Genomic DNA, 8,747 nt, shown 5'->3' with positions numbered 1-8,747 from the left:
AAAAGGCTTTGTATTGTGGTTTCTCCCATCAAGAGAGACATTGTACAATACAATTCTTTGTGTTCCTTCAAGACTAGCTCGTGCAATGAAGATGGAAACTTCATGCACTAAGCAAAACTCTTAACAAACACAACTTGAATTATCCCCGTTCTCAGACCCAAGACCTCACACACCTTCGAAGATGGTGAGAGCTAGCAGGGTATGAGAGTAGATTGAGAGGAAGAAGGCGTATCTTACGAGAAAGATGTACATCTCCTCACATAATCACTCATATGTAGCATAGCTTAGCTTGGTAGAGGAGATGAGCATGCATTGAAGCTTGGCTCTTGGTTGGATTTGCATCCACATGCCAAGAGAGTGTTGATGTAGGCTTCTATCTCACAAGCTTGGAGTAGGTGATGAGTTCTCCATTAAAGCTTGGGAAGAGATAGTCTTCTCTTTATTCACCATGAGCTTGTGTGAGTGTGTGTGTGATAATGCCTTGCAAAAATCAGTCCCCTCTCTCTCTTGGGCGAGCCCTCTTGGTGAAGCCTCATTGGCCCTCCCCAAGTCAAGCCAATTACAATTAAGCAGCATAAGTGATAGACTTATGACATGTGTCCCCCTTTCCCCTTTTGTGAGAGCTTTAGGTAATTAAATAATTAAACTAAACTCTCATTGGACCCCTTTGCCTCCTGGCCAATAGGAATCAGGCAAGCCATGGAGCTCCTGAATGCTCATTGGAACCCTTGGGAGACTGCCCAATAGTCTTCTAGGAGACTTTATTCTCATTGGTTTCTTTTATTAAATATTTTTAAATTAATTAAACTAGATTTACTCTAGCTTAATTCTCATTGGTCCACTTCAAGGGTCATCCAATAGAAATTGGGCACACCTTGTGGGCATCTGGCCTAGGGAGCTGACATGTGTCCCTCATTCCCTTTGTGTAAAGGGAGCCTGTGTGTGTGTGTGTGGCTTTCTCTCTCATCCCCTACGTTTAGGGCTCGCCCCCTCCCATGTAGGGATGTGCAAAGACTTTTAGGGCACACACAAAGCATCCAATTTTCCCTAGGGTTGACCTTTGGACACAACCTTTGAATTTTGGAACCTTAGCATTTTGGAAGTCTTAATGGGCTGAACCTTAGGGTCTTTTTAGCCCATTGTTGCAGATGGCCCCTCCTTTGGATCCATATTTTCCCTCCTTTGGATCCCTACTGTGGCCGGTTTGCTAGCTTAACCAATATTCTAGCTTTTTCTCCCCTGGCCTTCCCACATTAAATGATCAGTTTAATATGAGAAAATCATTTAGGAGAATTGGATATTGATTATTATGACAAGACCGAAACCGATATGGTTATCAAACCGCAAGAGGGCTAAGGGATTTACAAGAACCACCACTCTATTCACGGTATCAGGGCGAGAGTAAGCCAAAAACTCAAGGGTCAACAGAGCTTGGAAGACCACCCATAGAGCGAGTTCGAAGAGATGAACCATCTCTTGCAAGAACCGTTAGAAATTACGGCTTAGGAGCACCATTGGGAGAGGAACCTGTCCACTACCAAAGGCCAAAGGAGGAGGAGATCCAATGATGAGATTTGTAGACCATCGTAGAATTAGACCTTATCAAGTGCAAAAATGGATAAACAAGAAATACACGGTAAATAGAGATCCTAGAGATCATGTAGCAGCCTTTGTGCGTGTAATTAGAGCCGAAGAGGTGTTAGACTTCCCTACCCAATTTGTAGGGTTTGGACTAACCCTAGAGGAGGATGTTGCTACTTGGTTTGACTGTGTGGAGCGTAGAGACTTTGAGTCTGTGGAGGAGGTATTTGACGAGTTTATTGAGGAATTCTCACTAATGGGGAAAGTTCATAATGCACTCTCACAAATCCATAAATTCAAACAAAAAGAGGGGGAATCTGTGCGAAAGGCATCCCTATGACCAAAAAGATATGTTAAGTTATGCCCTGTGGAAGAACTACCAACTCAGTCCAGACTTATGCTTATATTTATTCAAGGACTAAGGAATGCAGATCTCCAAAAAAATTTACATATGAAGAGCAGCACGACGTTAAATGAGTTAACTAAGGAGGCTCTTTACCTTGTAGACAATTCTGCAGTCTACAAAGAGGTTGAATTCAAGGATCTTGACGACGACGATTCATCCTCACAACAAAGTGGAAGAAAGTCCGGTAAGACATCACCAAAAAGAGAAGTAGTTGTAAGCCAGGAGCAGCTTGTAGAGGAAGTGCTAAAAAAGATTAACGTGTACGCCAAACCTCAGGCTAAACAGCCCAAGTGGTGTGCTATTGAACAGAAATGGACAAACCATGGGACGGAGGAATGTTATTATAACAAGGGGTATGTGAGAGAGAGACCTTATGCTCCCCAGGCTCAGGTAGCATCTTCTCAACTTCCACCGATGCCTAGGTATCAAGCAGGCAACCTATCAGGACCTGTAGGTGTAGAAAGACCACAACCAGTGTTGGGGAAACAACCACCCCTACCAGGATTACGACCAGTCGGCATAAGATACACACCAACAGTAACCGAACCAGAAGAGAAGGCTTTGGTGCCTATGCATGCATATTATGGAGATCCCAATGCATATGCTACAAATCCTGCCTATTATCCACCGGAGGAACCCTCAACGCCAGAATCATGGAGCATGATGGGAAGTACAGGACCTCCAACAGCTGCACATGTAGCAGGAGAAGGAGGATATATCTTGGATGAACGAACATTGTCGTTGTAAGGTCCTCCTCTTAGCCTTACACTTGCTGAAGTATCTAAGCCGTTGACTTTCCGAATACGATCGAGTAAAACATCCTAGCTACCCACGAGATGCTTTCGGTTTTAACCATGGGAACATGGGTATAATCAATGTAAATTTATCCATGAGACACTTTCGGTTATCATCATGGGAATGTGGATATAACCAATGCATGGGATATTAGTTTGCATTAAGTAAAAAAACAAACAAAGAAAGAATAGGGTAAGGTGAAAAAGTAACTTGTTGAATTTTATTTATTTTTTAAATCCACTAGTTGAAAGTAGCTTGTTGAAGAAGCCACTTGTAGGAAATTAGCTTCTTGCATAAATAGCTTGTTGGAGAAGCTTTGAGAAGCAAGAAAGCATATCAAAATATATGAAGTAACTTATCACGATAAGTTAAAGGCCTTATCAAATTAAGCTTAAAAGGAGGCCTTCCCTACTCATTAAATACTTCTTCTCTTCACTTCGCTATGCTTCACTTCACTTCATTTCTCTACACATTTTGATATTGCAAGCTTGATAGTAAGCCATGAAAAGCCAATGCTAATCCTCCTTCACACACACACACCTACACACCCTCTCTCCTCAAGAGAAGCCATAACCATAATCCAAATCACCATTACTCTCTTCACCTTCTCTCTCTTAACCTACAAGCTTTCCATAGCTTGAATTTTTCTTAATCTCTTTCTATTCCCATAACCAAATTAGAGGTTTTCAAGCAAAGGGAAGCGGAAAAGATCCGGCCACGTCAATATACTTGTCGTTACTCTTCCAAAGCAAGGAGAAGACTCAACTATCTACACATTTATGTTCCGAAACCTTAAGCCTCTTTAAGCCACTTGATTAATCCTCTCCACGATATTAAAGGTACGCTTAAATACCTTTTTAGAGAATAATTTGTTAATCATTTATACATTATTACATGCATATTTTACGATACACTAGCAAGTCCACTCTTAGGAACTTTGCCATTTTTACACTACCATGCATAGAAGGGTTTTACTCGTGCATAAGCACTCAAAGGAAGTTTTGATTAATTGCCCAAGTTGTAAGTTGGTGCATCTCGAATCTTTTGTGTGTATCACGCATAGATCACACCAAAGAAAAACTCATTATAGAAAGCAGTTGTCCATTTCAAGTTTTTCTGCTTTCAAGTTTGTTTTGCAAACTCGAAGGGGAGAGTAAGGGGATAACTTCACGGATGTCGTGACCGTGTTGCTTGAACATAAAACTCCCATCGCTTCCATGGAGATGCCCCATGGATTGCAAATGATGAAAAGGGACCAAAATGGGATTCATCAAATTCGGGGATAACTTGAAACTTACGTAGAGACAAAACCTTAAACTTCCATGAGATTCGTTGTTTTCTTAAGGTCTTGTTTGAATAGAAAATTAAAAGGAATTAGGAATTAAGGGTTTATAACTCAAGGAGCTTAATCTAAAAATTTAAACTAAGATTAAAAACTTTATCGAGAAGAATGACGTGGATAGCCCTATCATAACATAGCGATTTAAGTGTGAACTTGTCTTCATTGTTTGGAAAAAGGTCAGCGCAGGTGTTTACTTGTGGGATACAACGGGGGATGGTCCTTTTCGGCTAGGGCTGATAACCGTTGGTCTATGTTTGAGCTCAGGGTTCATTCATTGCCCTAGAAATGGGATTGAATGGGAGTGTGTCCCGGCCGCGGGTGGATGTGACCCGCGGAGCATCTGAAAATCGGTCTAGTCCGGGTAGGCCTGATGCCGATGGGAAAAGGAGGAAGGAAAAAGGATCCATGGAGGGATCATGATAAGGGAGGAAGATGTGATTTAATTAAGGAACTCTTCAAATTGTTTGGAAAAAAGGAACCTTGGAAAGGCTAGGAACCTAAATGGGCTATTCCGCAATTGTCCTCATCAGCCGGACCTTTGCTCTTCTTCTCGGGATTATAGATTTAAAAGGAACCTAAAGTAGATTATTTTTGAAGCCTTTCCCATACAAGATAAAGAAAAATAAGAATTGGAATTTGTGTAAAGGCACTGTCTTCTCACGTGGCGGAGGAGACAGGATACCCGAGTCCTGAGATGAGGATCGGGACATGCCTGGAGAAGTATATGTGATTTCTTGAAAGATAACTAGATAATATTACTAATTTTTAATGAAAAAGAAAATGAAAATATTCTATAAAAGAAAAGGTGGGAACGACCTGATAAATGCACATTTGCAAGGGTATGCAACAATTTGCATGCTGCTTTCAAATGCTTGAAATGTATTCTTGGTTCGCCATGATTGGAATACTGTTTTCAAGTATCATAGTACTACATTGTGAAGGTGCATTTATCAAACGGTTCGGTGGGTGGGCGGATTGCGGAGGGTTAATTGTTGGCCGGAAAGTTGAACCCAATTTTATGTTGTCTTAGTAAATAAGTCCAGAGCGGGGAAAAAGGGATTTCGATCTACGGAGCGGGAAACAACTTGGGATCGAGGGATTCGTGTAGATTATAATACACTCACCTTAGGGGAACGCATTGACGGCTGTGCTCGGTCCTAACCGTGAAAAAAGCATGAATGACCTTGAACCAAGGGTAAATTAGAGAACTCCCACCAGTTGACCTTGGAAGGTTGAGTTCCACATTAGTCTGATGACCTCGATGGGTAAGATGGATCAGTAAGCAAGGTTCTTCGGGGCTAAGGGATTCATATGAGAGAAATTGAATGTTATCACCCCCTTGAGTTGGCATCGAAGAGCAAGAGGAGTCCTGTCTTGGTGTCAGTCTCAAGCGGGAGGGATGTCGGAGATCCCGGTGTATCCATGTGGACATGGTACAGTTAGTGGTCCCCGAGCATGGCCCTCACAAGTGGTATTAGAGCGCAGTTTCTATCCTTGGGTAGATAAAGGTTCTAATTGACTCTTCTAGAAAAGGGTGAGGTAATGGAAAATAACTTCTCAAATTGTAGATGATGTGGACCTCTCAAGAAGAGGAAGTACTCAAAATTGTCCAAAAGCAAATGGAAGAAGCAACTATGGAACAAAAGGAGGCCAGTTAGAACACTTTGTTCACCTTGTTTTTCCTGCCAAAAGGGACAACCGGAGCTCAATAAATGTGGAAGACCCAATGCAACATAACTGAAGTAACTCTTTGGGGCCATTAAACACCTTCTAAATAATCTTCGCCTGGCCATGATGAGGGAGAAATTGGGACTAGGTCCCAATCACTATTGTATTATTAGTTCTCATGCCATATGAGTGGCATAAAATGGCAACCATCTTTTTGCAACATTTTTTCAGCCTACTCAACGACCTCTTCCTCATATTGGTATATATTTTTCTACGCTATTAAGTTATCTAGAGTAAATTCCCCCTCTTCGTTTAACCTTTGTGGCGCCACATACATTGTACTCTTCCCAAAAATGTCACCTTAGTCATATATTTATATCCCATCCTTTTCTTTTTTGCTTTGTAAATAAAATTAAGCATACAATAACCAACTATCTACCCCCAAACTTTCTTACCTCTTGTAAATTAGTAGTAGAAAAATAACATATCCATATTCCATCCCATATAGTTAAATTACCATGGAAATAAACTCTCCACTTGTCTTTACCAAAGATTATGGTCCATCTCTACAAGTCTTCTATGCCCCCTACATAGGTGGCTCAATATCTCTTAAGAATATACATATAGTTTTTCTCCTTTCAAAAAGACTCAAATTGTATATTCTTTTCACAAGCAAATAATATTGGGCCCTCCTCTATTTGTTTAATCATCATACCCTTTTGAAAAAGCATGATTCCCCTTGGATGCATACAAGCAAAGGGCCCATACAAGAACACTTGGAAGCAAAAGGCTCCCTAGCCTAGTGTGGACCTTACAAACCGAATTCCTTGGTGCATGGACGTGAGAAATAGTACAAATTCATATCAAACATATTGAGAACATCAAATTTTCCTTTTGAAGCATGTCATTTCGAGCTACAGGTAATAAGTTATGGTCAAAATAGTGTAAATCTGTCAGATTCGCAGCAAAAGAGAATTGTAAATCAAGTAAATCAAGAGGGTGAGATCTTATTTTACCCCTACTCATCTTCTAGAAGAGCAATGAGTGTTCAAGGTCACTTGCAGGTGATGGGACCAACCTAAAGATGCTTTCTAAATGCCAAGACAGACAAGTTGAGATACCCCATAGGAGCCACCCGTAGGGTCTCATGGTGGGGCCCACCTACATTATGCACCCCTATGGATCCTTCACAGTCTAAAATGATATTTTTTGTGACTAAATAGTTCATTTTATGTCCAATATTCAATGAGTGGTCAAAGGACACTTAATTAGGGCTAATCACTCACCCTAATTAAGTGTAGCATAATCCCACTCCTGCACAACTATAAATAGCCCCCCTTGGAGAGACTCAAGGACACACACCTATATTTTCAACTTCATGTTGTTCTTGATCAATTGTATAGAAACCCCCAACTCTCCCTCTTTCACATCCTCCCTCCTAACCCTCCTCTTTGGAGGAAGTGCAACTCTATCCTCCACTCTTTCTATTCTACAATCTCTTACTCCATCAACCCAATAAAATATTGTAGCACCTCAATAACTTGTGAATACATCATGATATCTCTCATGGTTATGTTAATGATCATTAAATCATCTTCAAACAATCAAGTGTCGCAATTCGTGATGGTTAGCAAGCGTGTGTCTTCCCCTTGAAAGGTGTTCGAGAAATCAAGTAAGTGTTCTACTCTCAATTTACCATTGGTTTGTTTCTCCACACTTATTCAATTAGTATAAAGAAATTTCTCACTCCAAATCTCTTTTGCTTCATTACATATGCATGTGGCTACCTCTCATGGTGATTTTATTTGATTGGTTTCCTTCTCCACTCCCAAAAGAAGGTGGTGCCCCAAGTAGTGTGCGTACCTCTTTACGAACATTTTGTGAGGGTAGGCCCATTGGTTTGGGTTTAGAGGCCCCATTTCAAAAATCTCGTCCTCATAAAGTGGTGCCCCCACTAAGGACACATATTTCTAAGTTACCTTCAAATTTTTAGTGATGAATAATGGAGTTCCCATCTATCCATTTCATTTTGCACAACACATTAGAGTAAATGTTCACATAGATAGAAAAGTCTTTTTCCAGCAGCGCATTGTTTTTATGTTTGGTGCAGAAAGACTTAGAGAAATACTGGCATCACCCAATCCAATTATACTTCCAATCATCAATTATGAAACTTCTTTTGATGTTCACGTGTTCATTTTATTTTAAAGGCAGGAACAAGGAGTGGTGAAGGGGTGCTCAAGGGCCATATGAAGGGGGGAATTTCAAACTTCGAGCAAACCTTTCCGAGCAATCATAAAAACGAGCAAAACCCAACAAGATACTTATGAACTTAAATCATAATAAGAAGCATTTAGCATCAAACTACATATTATCTATCTATCATTGTCCCTAAACACCTCCCCCAAAGCACGGCCCCTGGTCATAGATAATCAAGGCATGGTAGATGCTTGGGCAAGTATATGTGTGTGTGTGTGTGTGTGTGTGTGAAGGTGAGTGCCGCATCAGTCCATCTACCAATTCACTTAGTTATCAATGGCCCGGCTTGAAGAAACAGAAGAGTGCCACATTTTTTGTGAATGCTACATGAAGGTTTTGATCTACTACAAAAGTGAACGAAGAGGCCCTCCAATAGTAGCGACACAAGCGCACATACAATGCGTGCGATCAAAAGGTTCAATGAGCTGGATGCAGTAAAATCCACGGCAATTCGATCGACACATTCACCATCGTCAACATCTCTACCTTCTCGACCGTAGGATAATCAGCCATGCCCACAGGGCTTCAACATCTTCCCCTCCCTTCACGTGTGACTCTTACAAGATTGTGATCCCCTTATATGCAACAACTAGGATCCACTCCTTAGCTTCCTTTAACATGTCTGTTGTCCACATGCTGGAGCCTCTCCACTACCTTGTAGATTTGTCCCACCCCTATTAAGTTTTACTCTATTTT

This window comes from Adiantum capillus-veneris, chromosome 11 (genome assembly GCF_014529385.1).
Source record: "Adiantum capillus-veneris isolate H3 chromosome 11, ASM1452938v2, whole genome shotgun sequence".
NCBI lineage: Eukaryota > Viridiplantae > Streptophyta > Polypodiopsida > Polypodiales > Pteridaceae > Adiantum > Adiantum capillus-veneris.
The sequence above is the reverse complement of the archived record's forward strand: the minus strand, read 5'-3'. Positions refer to the sequence as shown.